At 41.6% G+C, this 15,731-nt stretch overlaps 1 pseudogene; it reads right to left on the reverse strand.

Annotated features, from left to right (window-relative positions):
- LOC142388029 (NLR family CARD domain-containing protein 3-like) overlaps nucleotides 1-15,731 on the reverse strand; it is a 483,074-nt pseudogene that overhangs the window by 24,257 nt on the left and 443,086 nt on the right.

Consider the following 15,731-nt stretch of genomic DNA (forward strand, 5'->3'; position numbering starts at 1 on the left):
GCATCAGTGACAGTCGTGTTAGAGTCAGAAACTGATTAAAAAGGAGGAGCTGGGCTGCAGGCTGGCTTACAGAGGAAGCAGCCAAGGCTGGAGCAGGTTCAACAGCTTCAACTGAATACTGGACACTACTTACTGTTGTTCTGATGAAACATCTTGTTTGAAATTCCAAATGATTCCCCTTGACTTGTCGCTCTTCAAAGACACACAGCTAGGTTCAGGTTCAGATTCTGGTTCAGATTCAGGTTCTGGTTCTGGTTCAGGTTGGTTCCTGTGAATAAAGGTGGTTTTGTGATGTGAGTGCTGAGCTCTGACATGGAGAAGAGTCATGGACAGTTAGAGATGGTCACCTCACCTCTGAGCTTTGCTCTGGCTCTCATGTTCCCCACACAGAGAGGTTTTAGTGTCCTCACACTGATCCATGCTGCTGAACTCACATCAGCTCACACACACTTTCTACCTTCATCTGCAGAGGAAACACAAATCATTCACCTGCACATCAACTCACATCCTCCTTTCCATCATTTATGATGTAAAAAGATCAGCTGCTGTACTTCCATCAGTCCGCTAGATGGAGGCATGGAGCAGCACAGAGATTTTTTCCAATTCATTTTTATTTATATAGCGCCAAATTACAACAAATTTCATCTCAAGTCACTGAAATAATAAAGTCCAATTCAAGCCAATTGGAGTTCAATTCATTGTAATCATAATTATTTTCAAAATAATCCAATTCATTCATATAGAGCCAATTCAAAAACTATTTCCTAGCTAAGGAAACCAACAGATTGCACCGAAACTTGTGTTTAGTCCAATCTCCCGTCCTGAGCGTGCCTGAGGCGACTGTGGAGAGAAACGACTCCCTTTTAACAGGAAGAAACCTCTGGCAGAACCAGACTCAGGAAGGGTGGCCATCCGCCTCCACCAGCTGGGGTTTGAGAAGACAGAAAGGGGGGGACAACAAACACTGTAACACCATTCAAAGGATATCTGGTGGAACAGGGAAATACGAGTTAATGACCACAATAATATCACATGTACATAATATCCTTTGAGAAATTAAACAGGGGGAAAAGAGAGTAAAAAGTAAAGAGATACATCATCCTGATGATGACGATGAAACATTTCCATTCAGTGACACACACTGATTATCTGAACCTGCAGCATGATGATAAATCTGCTATCTGAAACACTCTGATGGCTGAATGCAGGACTGAACTGTACATGAACAGCTACACTGCAGATAAGTAGCAGCAGGACTCCAGAAATCCATCCTGCAGGATCACTGCAGACTGACAGGAACCACCAGCTCACTGCTCTCTGTTAAATATTATTTAACAATATTATATATATTATTATATGAACCCACTGATGAGTCCACATGGTCACACCCAGAGGCTCCAGACACGCCTGAATTATGATCCTTCATAAAACAGGTTGAGGATCAGAGTCCAACAGGATCAGAGTCCAGGATTAATCTAGATTCATATCAGGACACCGAGTTTTACTGTGAGTGTGTTCAGAGAGCAGTGATGAACAGAGTGTGAGTGAACAGCACATTCCAGTCAGAGTTCCTCTGTTGGAGGAGAAAACAGCAGCAGACTGAGTGGGAAACATTTCATGTTGCTAACAAGCTGCAGCTCCCCATCAGCACACTGATTGTTGCTGTTTACTCTCAGATCACATGACTCGTGTCTCATCAGCAGAGGAAATCTCTCTCTGCTCGGAGACTTTGTTAAATGAATCAAAGTGTCACTTACTCAGCTTCTTCCACGAACGTCTTCCCTCTGCAGCTCTCTGCTGTCTGGACCAGGTCTGTGTAGAAGAAGAGGAAATCCTCTGCTCCTTCTCCGACATCAGTCCTCTGTGTCTGCAGGCTGCCGTCACTGTGAAACTCCTCACACCGTAAAAGAGTCTTAAAGTGATCAGAGGTCAGCTGCTACAGCTTTATATGACGTTAATTCATCAATAAGTAACCTGCAGCAGCTTCCTGCTGCCACTCTGAGGAAAGCTGACAACAAACAAGTCTCTTTGTTTGGAATCTGGACCTTTTATTTAAATGAAGTTTTTGTTAAGCAGTTTCTCTGTTTCTTGTCTTTTATATCAAATCAAAAATGATATATTTACATTTCTTGAGCTGAGCATCGGGTAATTTAATCATTTCCATGAAGTATTAAACTTACAGAATATTTGTTCTTGATAGAGGCAGACAATAGTTTCCAGTGATTATCATAAGGTAGACTTGACATTTTTCTTGATTTACAGCAACTAATAAAAACTTTAGAAACATCTCAGTGAATGGGTAGGCGTGTCCAGACTTGTGACTGGTTCTGTGTAAAAATATAAAGACGATATGCTGCAGCAGGCCTCTCCATACCTGAGTTTGTGTGGATCCTTCAGAGCAGCCGTCAGCAGCTTCCCTCCTGAGTCTCCTGGATGGTTGGAGCTCAGGTCCAGCTCTCTCAGATGGGGGGGGGGGGGGGGGGTCACAGCTTCAGCCAGAGAAGCACAGCCTTCCTCTGTGATCAGTCAGCCTGACAGGCTGCAGACACACACACAACAACACAGAAACTCTGAAGCTGTTTTCACATGAGATACACAACAGTAACAGCTTCATCAATCTGTTAAAGTGACAGCGTTAAGCCATTCAGACATGGGTCCCTTTTATATTCATGTTCCTCCTGATTCCTTCTGGTGCAATATATATTTGTTATTTGCACTAAATGAAACAGCACACCCCCTTCATAGAATCCCCACCTTAACATGGTGGAGGATGGGCCTCATGCAAGAACCACTCGTACGAACAGATTTGCTGTTAAGTGGTGCGTACGAGTTATTTAAGAGAACTTTACGCATTCACCAATTTTTCCGTATTTTGAGTTTTCTTTCAGGTATGAACAGAATTTACGATTGATCCAGACCTGTCGCAGGAGTCACATACTGTTGTTATTCAGATCAAGTTTGCCTGGACTAATGGATTATGTTGTAACGACCCAGAATAAGGTTAAAAGCACACAGCTGGCTTGTTTCCTCCTCTCCCTGTCAGTCACTCAGGCCACTCAGGTGTGGGCTGGTGGTTGGTGGAGCAGAGTGGGCGTGAGCCAGTCTGTGTGCAGGTTTGGTGCTCTCCTGCGGGTTGGGTGCGGAGCAGAGAGTCACCCGTGTTCCTTGGCCAGAATGACTGTACTGGAAGTTGTGAAGTGTAAAGCTTAATAAAAGAGCAGTTTGGTAACCGCTGGTCTCAGAGCCTCCGCGAAGTCATTACAATACATTTAATTACTTTGAAGCAATCAGATATAGATATAGGCATTATACCCCATAATCATGCTGAGATTATTCTGTTTGACTTAAATGATGCACTGATGGAAGGTTCATTTGACTCTGTATACAGTCCTCTGTGTCTGCAGGCTGCCGTCACTCTGAAACTCCTCACACCATAAAAGAGTCTTAAAGTGATCAGAGGTCAGCTGCTGCTGGTTTATATGACTTTAATTCATCAATAAGTAACCTGCAGAGCAACCAGTTTAAACAGAGCTGAGGCCTTCAGTCCAATCACTGATCAGCAGCTGAACTTAAAAAACAGAAGAAAAGGAATAATCAGTTCATGTAGTTGGAAGCAAAACTCTGGTGAAGAGACGACTTCAGAGCAAACTGAGAAGTGTTTTTGTTTCCAGTTTGTGTGTGAGGGGGAAAGCTTTCAGTGTGCTGCATTCAGGACCAAAGCTGACTCCTCTCTGGTGATAATTCATCTCTCTCAGTGGTCACTGCTGGTGCAGGAGTTACAGGTGAGATGGAAACACTTGATGTCAGAGAATCAGGTGAAGTTATTGGACTTATAGAAGCTGCTGGACTGCAGGAAAACACTTTAAATGTTTCTGATAGCAAAGATCCAATCACAAGTGTTCAAAACAAGGTAATAAAAATAAGATTAATGATAAACCTTTATGGGCTGGTTTGTGATTTATTGATCATTTTCAGGAGGAACTGGTAAAAACATCATGTGGTTAACATGAGTGGATTTACAAGTGATGAAGCACAGAGGAAAGGGAGCAGTAAGAACCTACAAGTTGTATTTGCTCTTTCAAGCAAAGACAACTTTCTCCTTAAGGTGACAGAGTTCTGCTTTAATGTTACAGTGGGTTCAGTTTAGTGTCATGATACCAGACTCCAGGGCCCAAAAGCCAACGAGTTTGAAGATGATTTATGAACTGATTTCTTTCCACAGTTCAGTAAACAAGGAAAGCCAGATTTAAGAGTTCATTCCTCTTGAAGCAGACGGAGACAGGAGCTGGAGACTGAGGCAGGTACAGGGAGGCTACCCAGCGTTTCCAGGTGGATGTTGAATGGAGCAGTCGGTGAAGTGAGTGCTCATCAAACACAGCTCCGAAGCAGTCCCCAGGTCAGAGCCAGCCTTCTTTAGCAGTTTGCTGAGTTTCTTTGAGTCGCTGGCTCTGATGCTGCTGCCACAGCAGATGGTGCTGAAGAAAGATGCACTCTGCACCAGAGACTTAGGAAAGATATGCAGCATCTTTTTTTTTTTTTAACGAATATTTTTATTGAACTTTTACATATATTTCACCCATACAAACAGACAATAATCAAAACAATAACGTCCATAAAGTAACCAGCCACAATTCCACAGGACATTTCACATACTTCAGACATTTAAAGCAAATTGAAAATTAAAAACACACACAAACACTTAACTACACACACCAATACAGCAGTTTCAAGTTGATTGCGCATTTCAACGCTTAAGAAATTCTATTAAAGGTTTCCACACAGTCTCAAACTCTGCACTCTTTCCCCTAATTATATAAGTCATTCTTTCCAACACAATACAAGATGCCATCTCCTTTATCCATACTTGTATCGAGGGCGCATCCATTTTTTTCCAAAACAGAGCGATCATCCTCCTGGCCTGTAGGAGTCCAAAATCAATTAGAGTTGACTTTTTAGAATTGACCATAAAGTCTTTTGGATATATACCAAGTATACATATTTTTGCCTGAAGAGGTACCTTCACTCCAACAATGTCAGACAAAGTCAGAACAATTTCCTTCCAATACGTATTTATCTTTGGGCAGTCCCATACACAATGGTATAGAGTACCCTTTCCTTCCAAGCACTTGCTGCACGTGTCCGGCACATCAGGGGACCACTGATTTAACTTAACCGGGGTAATGTACGTTCTCATCAACCATTTGTATTGTAATAATTTCATTCTAGTACTAATAGACTGTTTTTGGGCTTTAAAACATGCTTTTTCCCACTCAGCCTTTTGCATATCCTCCTGAATATCCAGCCTCCATGCCTCTAGTTTGTCGATGGTGGACTCTTTATCATATGACATCAAAGCTGTATAGAATAAAGAAATTTGTTTCCTCCCCTCTAGGTGCTGAAGTGTAAGGTCCTCAAGATGTGATAGTGGTGGTGCAGTTACTACATTCTTATGTTTAGATTGAATAAAATGTTTCAATTGCAGATACTTAAAAAAATGTTTTCTGGGAATAGAGTATGCTTGACACATCTGATCAAATGTAATAAGATTACCATCCACATAAAGGTCCTCTACTTTTTGCACACCATTATTTGCCTAGATTTTAAATCCACCGTCTGCCCTTCCTGCTTTGAAATATGTATTACCCCATATGGGAGAGAAACGAGAGACGGAAGGGGTGTCTCCAATATATTGATGTGCTTTGTACCAGACTTCAACAGTGTTTCTGAGGAAAGGGTTCTCTGTTAGTCTTTTTAACTTCTTTGGGTCTGCAGAATACATATACAGCCTTAATGGGAGGTTTGGTACTGATGCCTGCTCAATATTTACCCAGGCTGGAGGGGGCTCCAGCGAGAAATAGAACATTGCAGAACGCAACTGGGCAGACCAATAATACAACTTCAGATTTGGGAGCTGTAGTCCTCCCCTCTCAAACGGCAAGTACAGCAACCTGAGCCTCAGTCTAGACTTTTTGTTGTTCCAAATGAATTTACCAAAAGCACTATTAAGTTTGTCAAAAAATGAACCTGGCAGTGGAAGTGGGAGTGATTGAAACAGGTATAAAAATTTTGGTAATATACTCATTTTAATCAGATTTATACGGCCAATCATTGATATGGGCAACGTCAACCAACGATCCAATGTCTCATTTACTTCGGCTGTTAGTGGATCATAGTTTGCTGGGATGATCATCCTAATTTCGGGGTTAATCTTGACACCAAGATAGATAAATCCTTCTTTTGCATTAGAAAAGGGGGTATTTATGACCGGTTTCAATCTCTCTTCTTTATTTAAAAACAGAATAGATGATTTTGAATTATTAATGCTATACCCAGAGAACTGCCCAAATAGTTCAATCTGTTGTAAAAGATGTGGGACACTAGCTGACAGTTCAGTTAAAAACACAATCACGTCATCGGCATACAAGGATATTTTATGCTCCTGTTCTCCTAAACAAATGCCTGATATGCCCGTCTGTGCCCTTATTGCCATAGCCAGGGGCTCCATGGCCAATATAAACAACATAGGTGACAGAGGGCACCCCTGGCGAGTAGATCGCTCCAAGGTGACTGGTTTAGAGACTATACTATTTGTCAAGACACTGGCTGTTGGGCTTGTGTACAAAATGTGAATCCATTTAAGAAATTTTTGTCCAAATCCGTATCTCGGCAAAACATTAAATAAGTATGGCCATTCTATTCTATCAAAAGCCTGCCGGGCGTCCAGTGAGAGTAATGCTGTATCTTTTGCATCAAATTTTTCATGAATTATATTTAGAACTTGTCTAATATTGTGAAATCCTTGACGTTTTTGGACAAAACCATTCTGATCATTATTAACTATGCATGGGATATAAGGGTCCAGTCTCTTTGCCAATGTTTTACAAAGTATTTTTGTGTCACATCCGATAAGGCTTATTGGTCTAAATGAGGAGCATTCTGTGGGGGGTTTTCCTGGTTTCAAAATCAATGTTATCATTGCTAGTCTTAAGGAGGGCGGGAAAGTTCCTGTTCGATAGGATTCTTCAAACATATTAATGAGTGGGATTAATAGTTTTTCTTTAAATGTTTTATAAAATTCAATTGGTAAACCATCAGGTCCTGGAACCTTGCCACTGTTAATACTTTGGATAGCCTGTGAAATTTCTTCAGATGTCAAATCACCATCTAATTCATTTTTAGCATCCTCCGTCAGTGTCTGGAATTGAAGCCGATCAAGAAATGTATCCCGTTCTTCTACGGTTTGGGGGCATTCTGACCTATATAAATTTTCATAAAATTCTCTAAAACTATTATTAATTTCCAATGGGTCTATTGACAAAGTCCCTGTAGGAGTCATTATGCTATTAATTGCTCTCTCAGACTGTATTTTTTTAACTCTCCATGCCAAAAGTTTCCCAGCTTTTTCCCCTTGATCATAATAGGATTGTTTTAGCCACATTAAACTTTTTACAACTTTATCAGCAGATAACTTATTATATTCAGCTCTCAAAAGTAGCAGGTCTCTCTGTTTCCTTGGATCGTCCCTTACATTTAAACTTATCTCTAAGGATTTAATTTGTTTTTCCAATGTTTCCATCATTACTCTCTGTTGTTTAGCCTTGGAGCTTGTGTAACTGATGATTTCTCCTCTAATGTATGCCTTAAACGCCTCCCATCTCGTGCTGGCACTGGTTTGATCTGTATTTAACTCAAAGTAACTGTCTATTTTAGTTCCCACATATTTAACAAAATTCGGGTCTTGTAACCATCTTACTTGCAATCGCCAATTAGGGGGGTTATGAACAAATTTCTCTATATGCATATTTAATGAAATAGCAGCGTGATCGCTTATTACTACACTGTCATACCAACATCTCTTAACCTTTGACAAGAGTTCCCTAGAAACAAGAAAGTAATCAATTCGGGAACGAGATTTATGCATACTTGAATGACAAGAATATTCTATTTTACCAGGATTTTGCTCTCGCCAAACTTCAACTAAATTTATGTCATCCATATATTGCTTTAGTAATTTTCTTGTCTGTGCCTTATAAGTATCACAACCTGTAGAGCGATCCATTTCCGGGTTTAAAGTACAATTGAAGTCTCCTCCAACAATATAGGAACCCCGTAAAGTAGACATAGTTAGGAAAAGATTTTCAAAAAATTTAGGATTATCCTCATTTGGGCCATATACACTAACTAAATTTAATGTGAGGGAGAGGATGTTACCATGCATAATGACAAACCTCCCAGCTGGATCCTGGATCGTTTTTATAAGTTGGAATGGTATGCTTCTATGAATTAGAATAAGTACACCTCTAGCATAATTATTGTATGATGCATGTATCACTCTACCAGGCCATCTATTCTGTATCGGTTTAATATCAGAAACTGTCAGATGAGTTTCTTGAAGAAAAATTATTTTGGACTTGAGCTGTTTGATCCTATTTATAACCTGTTTCACTTTGGTCAATTTCCGTAACCCCCTAACATTCCAGCTCGTAATTTTTATATCAGAGATATTCTGAGTGGTTGAGTGCTCCATAAACAATGTGGTACCAGTCAGTCATACAGGGGAAAGGAGTAAGAAACGTTTCTGCTGCGTTGAGTACACGACATACGGAAAGAAAAAAGAACACCATATACACACTTACACATATAGACATTTAAACACCTTGTTTCCCCTCCCTTACTCAGAACAGAAACTTGGAGGGCTTGTGCCGATCCACTCTATAGGGGAGCAGCTAAACTACACGAACTAGCTCCATAGGCGACCAGAGGAGTCTGCCAGCCTCGCACCTTGTATTCCAACAATATATAGTCAACATATATTGTAAAATGTTATGTTAATGTAAAAATAAAGATAAATAAAAAATAATAAATAAATAAAAATATAATAAATCAAATAGACACTGAATATATATGTCAGTGTTGTCTGTTATAAATTCTTCTCTTCTTATTCGGGTCCATACAATTCCAAAGTCCATAAGGCAATAATAATCATTCAATGAAATTAAGTGAAAAAATAAAAAAATAAAAAAATAAAAAAGTTCTGGGACTCATTGCCAGGTTACACCATACCTCTTAAACAAGCACTGTCAACTGGTTTCCATGGCGAAGGAAGTAAACGGGCCTCACACCTCACCGCTGACTTCATCCAAATCCCTCAGACATGTTTACTGTGAAAGTCCTCCGCCTCTTTTGGTGATGAAAACGAGTGTATCCTCCCGTTATGGAGGACTCTCATTTTGCACGGGTTAAGCTGAAATCCACGAAAAGTTCCCTTTTCAATGAACATCTTCTTTATTGCGTTGAATCCAAAGCGCTGTCGCATGGTCTCGGCTGAAAGGTCCTGGACGAAAAAAAGTTTGTTTCCCTCATACATGATGTCACGTTGCTTCACGGAGCGAAAAACAAACTCCCGGTCTTGAAATTTCAGGAACCGAATGAGAACCGCTCTATCCTGGTTCGGTTTCGGTGGCGCTAGGGTTCGGTGGGCTCTCTCGAAGATGAAGGTCCTGTCGGTGTCCAGCTCCAGCCAGCGAGGCAGCATGTTCTGTATGAAATCGAGCAGCGTTTGGTTGCCTTCAGCGCCCTCCCGTACACCGAACAGCCGCAAGTTATTCCTTCGACTTCGATTTTCAAGGTCCTCGGTCCTTAGATTCCAGATAGGCGACCCGCTTCATGGCGTTAGTCAGGTTAGCGGCATTTTTTTCCTGTTGCTCCTGTGCCGACATTATTCGGTGTTCAGCCTCTTCCATACGGGTGGTGTTAGCAGCTACATTTTGTTTCACTTCTGACATGCTGTTTTCCAAAGCAGTAACAGAGTTGGCCATCTTACCCAGGCGGTCATCAATACTGTCAAGTTTAGATCCGAACTCAGCGCGAAGTAACTTAAGCTCATTAAGCACCTCCGACAGGTCCGCCATGCCACTTGTGCTTTCTTCGTCTCGTTCAGTCGGTGAAGTGCTGACTTTCGGCCTCTGGGAACCGCGTTTTCGAGTGAAAAAGTCACTGTCTTTGCTTGTAGCAGCTTTAGACATAGTCCCAGTTCAATTAGTATTGTTGACTTACAATTTTAAAGTTATTTAGTGCGAGGCTGTACGGAGCATCCACATTAAGCCGCCATCTTGGTCCGTTGCTCGATAGCGCCCCCCCCAGATATGCAGCATCTTGGTGCAGACACTGAAGGATCTAAATTTCCTTCACAAGTACAGTCTGGTCTGTCCTTTTTTAAGACCGTTTCAGAGTTGCATATCCAGTACAGTCTGCTGCCCAGGTAACCTCCCAGGTGTTCCTCAGCCACCTCTTCTCCTGGGATGGAGACGCTGTTTGGCTTATTCGTGCTCCTCCTAAAATCAGCAGCTGAGGTGATTATTCCCACACCAGGCCACACAGTGGTTGACCACCTCCCTGCCTCTGGTCCTTCCTTCCCTGGTTACCTGTCAGGTTTTATTACTCATTTTAACAGCTTTGAATAGTTGGACGGTTGCCTCTGTCTATGATCTGTGAACTCCTTACTCCCCTGATTGCTGCTCACCACGGCCCACTGTTTAATATAACTGACCTGTTCATTAGATGGAAATGAATCCCTGCATACTCCTAAAAATCCCTTTATTTTAAGGCTTTTTCTTCAAATTAAAACCCAACTTTCATAATTACTCGGGACTCTTTGTAAAATGCAAATAAAACCAGAAAGATATGATCTTAGAACTATTAAAAAGTTATATCTAATTAGAAATAGTGCAAGTTCTGTGCCATCTGTTGGTTTCCTTAGCTAGGAAATAGTTTTTCAATTGCTCTGAATGAATGAATTGGATTCATTCTGAATTGAATTAATTGGATTATAATCACAATGAACTGAACTCCAATTGGCCTGAATTGGACTTTATTAATGGGGCGCATGCTCGTGCGGCGACCTGCAGCAAGTCACGTCTGTGTCGTTCTATGTTATGTTTGTTTCGTTATTTACGCACATCATCGCACATGATTTGTAACATAAATAACACTGATTGATCAGTCAAGTGTTGCACTATGCTACAGTGTATCGCGAAAACCTGATGAACAGTAAACAATGGATTTAATGGGCCTGCTTCTGCTGTGGACGGCGTTCTATATCGTGGAGGCTCTGGCTGGTTTCACCATACCAGAGCGCATCAGATACAGCAGAGACTTTCTCGTTCAGTGGAGTAATTTCCAAGATCTAAGTGCAGTGGATTTAACCCATTGACGCCGGATGTTGCGTAGCGCAACATTGTCCCTAACGCCGGTTGTTGCGTAGCGCAACATTGTCCCTAACGCCGGTTGTTGCGTAGCGCAACATTGTCCCTAACGCCGGTTGTTGCGTAGCGCAACATTGTTCATTTATCATTATTTTCAAGACGCATGCAGCATGTAATGGACAATAATTGGTTCAAATACACATGAGGTGGGTGTTTTCGATTAGCCTGTTCTGCAATAGTGCGTTTGTAGCTAATTTGACAGCTCGGCTACAATGGCTGCGGTTAACGAGACATACTGTGACAGCGATGGAAGTGATGTGGATTTGGATCAACAGAATTTATTAGAGGAAGAGAGGCAGTCCGCTGGATTTCGCACCCGACGTCAACAAAAGTTTACTCGTATATTTTCACTGATGAAGTTTGGGATATGTTGGTGACACAGACAAACTTATATGCGGATCAGGCGCGCGGCCACACACCATCCAACTCGAAGTGGAGCCCTGTGTCAAAGCAGGAGATGAAATCTTTCATCGGTCTCTGCCAAACTTTTGGAATAATCAAACTACCAACTCGCCGGGATTACTGGAGGCAGAGCAAGTGGCTGTATCAGACAAATGTCGCCCGAGTGATGGCACGAGATCGTTTCGACATGATCTGGAGGTAATTATTTATTCTTGCGCTGCATTCTGACGACTTCTCATTCTTATTTGAGTGGCGTTGCCCTTGTGTAAAAAAAAAGAGAGCCCGGTGCGAATTACTGCAGTATGACAACTATGATGTTTTAGAAGTCGTGTCACTGAAGTATACAGTATAACTGCACAATGCAAGATATATTGCAGGTTTTTTTTATCATTCATTATTATTGCTGATATTATGATTATGATTTAGTTATAGTATAGTAACAGTATAGTAATAGTAGTATAATAAATAGCAGCATTGGGTATTATCCTGAATCATAAAGCAAAACTACATGAACCAAATGTCCAACATTGATAAAAAAAAAAGTAATACAATCCAGCCAGCGAAAAAAAATTGAATTTTTCTTAGGTGTTTTCAATAAATTGTTTTTAGTTCAAAAAACCCTTAGGCATTGGGGACCTTTTCTTAAAACTGGCTTAGGCATTGAGCAGCCTTTTTTGCAGGTGCTTTAGGCGCCAATGGGTTAATCATTCCTGACATTGACTGTTTTGCTGGAGCAAAAGGGATTTAAGCAACGCGCTTCGCAGAAGAACCAGGAAGCGAGGTAAGCGGGGAGGTGTGCGTAACAGACTGAGGAAGCAAACTCTGCCTCGCATTCCCTTGCCATCCATAATACTCTCGAATGCCCAGTCACTACGAAATGAGACGGATGAGTTGCAGGCCAACGTGAGACTTCAACACGAGTTCAGAGATTCATGCTTGTTGGCTATTACAGAGACATGGTTGCAAGATAGGGACGTGGACACCGAATTGGCCATAGATGGATTTGGCGTACCCGTGCGATTGGATCGGAATGCCGCGGTGACAGGCATGTCACGCGGGGGTGGAGTTTGCTTATATGTGAACCAAAGATACTGCAAAAATGTTCATGTAAGGGAGAAACTGTGCACAAAAGATGTGGAACTGTTGTCCGTGTCGCTGCGCCCTCCTTATTTGCCCCGCGAATTCCCTCAAATATTCGTCATGGTGGTATATATTCATCCTAGAGCAAACGCGGATAACGCATCAGACACTATAACGCACTCTCTCCAAAAACTGCAGGCCATATCTCCGGAAGCGCCCGCTTTCATCCTCGGCGATTTTAACCACTGCTCTCTTAAGACCAACTTAAGGAACTTTGACCAATATGTTACATGCCCGACAAGACTCGATAAAACACTGGACTTGTGTTATGGGTCGATTAAAGGCGCTTACAAATCGCTCCCCCTTCCCCCATTAGGAGGGGCCGATCATAACTGCATTCATTTAATACCAAAGTATCGCACTGTCTTGCAGAGGGATAAACCCCTCACCAAACAAGTTAAAGTCTGGAGTGAAGATTCCATACGCAGCCTACAAGGATGCTATGACTGCACGGACTGGCAGGTGTTTAAGGACACATGCTCTGACTTAGACAACCTGACAGATGTTGTCAGCAGCTATGTTTCCTTCTGTGTGGACAACGTAATCCCGGAAAAGACCATTAAAATATACCCTAACAGTAAACCCTGGGTAACAACCTCACTGAAGACTTTGCTTTATCAGAAAAGGTGTGCATTTAGAGAAGGAAATATTGAATAAGGAGGTGAAATCCGAAATATGGAGGGCAAAACGTGACTATAAAGATAAGCTTGAAGAGGAGTTGGGGAAAAATAATTTAGGATCTGCATGGAATAGTATGAAGACTATAACTGGGACTAAAGAGACAAGGGACTCTAAAGTTGTATTTGATGGTTTTAACTGTGATAAACTGCTTGCACAAGAACTTAATTCATTTTACCTGAGGTTTGACTCACCAATATTTAACAACACCATCTCAGAGTTGAAACATCACCTTACTGACAGTGTCCCCCCGCCTTTCAATGTACATGCTGTGACTAATGCTTTCAAACACACTAACCCAAAGAAGAGTCCTGGGTCAGAAAACATAGGAGGCAGACTGCTCATGTCATGTGCTGAGCAGCTTGCTCCAATATTCTATCATATTTTTAACCTCTCTCTCAGTCAACAGAGAGTCCCCCAAATCTGGAAACACTCTACCATTGTCCCTGTGGCTAAACACAATCACCCTAAGGTCCTGAATGATTTTAGACCAGTCGCCCTGACCTCTTTGGTTATGAAGTGTTTTGAAAGACTCATGAAAAGGTGTATTTTACTTGCCACAGAGAGATTCTTGGACCCTTTACAGTTTGCCTATAGGACCCAACGTGGGGTAGAGGATGCCACTGCCACTTTACTGCACATGTTATTTAAACATCTTGAGGGCAGCAACACACATGCGAAGATTTTATTTGTAGACTTCTCGTCTGCTTTTAATACAATACTACCACACATTTTAGTTGATAAGTTGGTAAGAAATTTTAAGTTGGATAATGGTTTAGTGGGGTGGATTCTGGACTTTTTAACTAATAGAACCCAGCAGGTGAAGGTAAATGGGGTACTTTCTAACAAAATGACATCCTCCACAGGATCACCCCAGGGATGCGTTTTGTCTCCTCTGCTATACATTCTGTATACTGATGACTGCCGAAGCCAGTATGCAAACAGACACATCCTGAAATTTGCAGATGATTCAATCATTCTTAGCCTTCTCCATGGAAACGAAATAGATCATGATCCCATTTTAGATGATTTTATGGCCTGGTGCGACAGTTCGCACCTTCACCTGAATGTCACAAAAACTAAAGACATGGTCATTGACTTCAGGCGCAACCCCCTCCCTGCCCTGACCACTACTATCAAGGGGCAGGCTGTGGGAGTGGTAGACTCTTACAAGTACCTCGGTAGTTGGATTGACAACAAACTGAAATTTAACATCAACACAGAACACATTTGTAAAAAAAGCCAACAACGTCTGTTTTGTCTACGCAAGCTAGCCAAATTCAATGTGGACAAGCCCATGATGACGCTTTTTTATAGGTCCTACATTGAGTCAGTCTTATCTTTTTCTATATCCTGTTGGTTCAACAACCTCAGCGTGAAAGCCAAAAACTCCCTTGCCAAAATTGTGACGGTCAGTGGCAAAATTATAGGTGCCCAGCCAAGCAGTCTCACTGACCTGTACAAGAAAGCCACCCTGAGGAAGGCTGAGTCTATTTTATCAGTCAGTGCCCACCCCCTCCACTCTGATTTTCAGCTACTTCCATCTGGCTCACGCTTTAGGTTCCCCTCTGTAAAAACCAACAGATTTAGGTATTCATTTGTCCCCAGTGCCATCTCTCTTTTAAATTCACATCCTCGTTGATCACTTGACCTGATCCCTGGTGTTGTCTATGGCATTTTATGGTGTGATGATGTTTCTTATTTTATTTATTTATTTATGATGTTTTTATCTTATTTTATACCATATTTATGGTCCTTTTAACCTTTTACTGACCAATTGCACTTTATGTTTGTCCTGTGTTATCTGTTGTTGTTCTCTGTGCTTATGTTGTCTTGCTGCACATTCAATCGCCCCTTTTGGGGACAATAAAGTGGAAAGTTGAAGTTGAAGTATTACTGAAGTGCCCTGAGATGACATTTGTTGTAATTGTAATAGTTTATTTTGGCAACATTTTAAACAAACTGACATTATTCTGTCTTGGAAAACACTGCTGGTGGAAAACATGATACTGGCTGCTGAAAAACTGGCAGAAGTGGACCTTCCAACGTGACAGTGACAGGAAGTAATCAGCTGAAGTCGTCCAGAGATTAACAGAGAACACAAATCAACATTCTGGAATCCGGACTTCAGTTCCATCCAGAATCTGTGGTTGGAACCACAGACCAGAAGAGACAGAACAGAAGCCTTCACAAAGTTGTGATGTCATCACTGTGGTGACATCACAATCGATGTCATCTCTGATCTTG

This window comes from Odontesthes bonariensis, chromosome 2 (assembly GCF_027942865.1).
Source record: "Odontesthes bonariensis isolate fOdoBon6 chromosome 2, fOdoBon6.hap1, whole genome shotgun sequence".
Lineage (NCBI taxonomy): Eukaryota > Metazoa > Chordata > Actinopteri > Atheriniformes > Atherinopsidae > Odontesthes > Odontesthes bonariensis.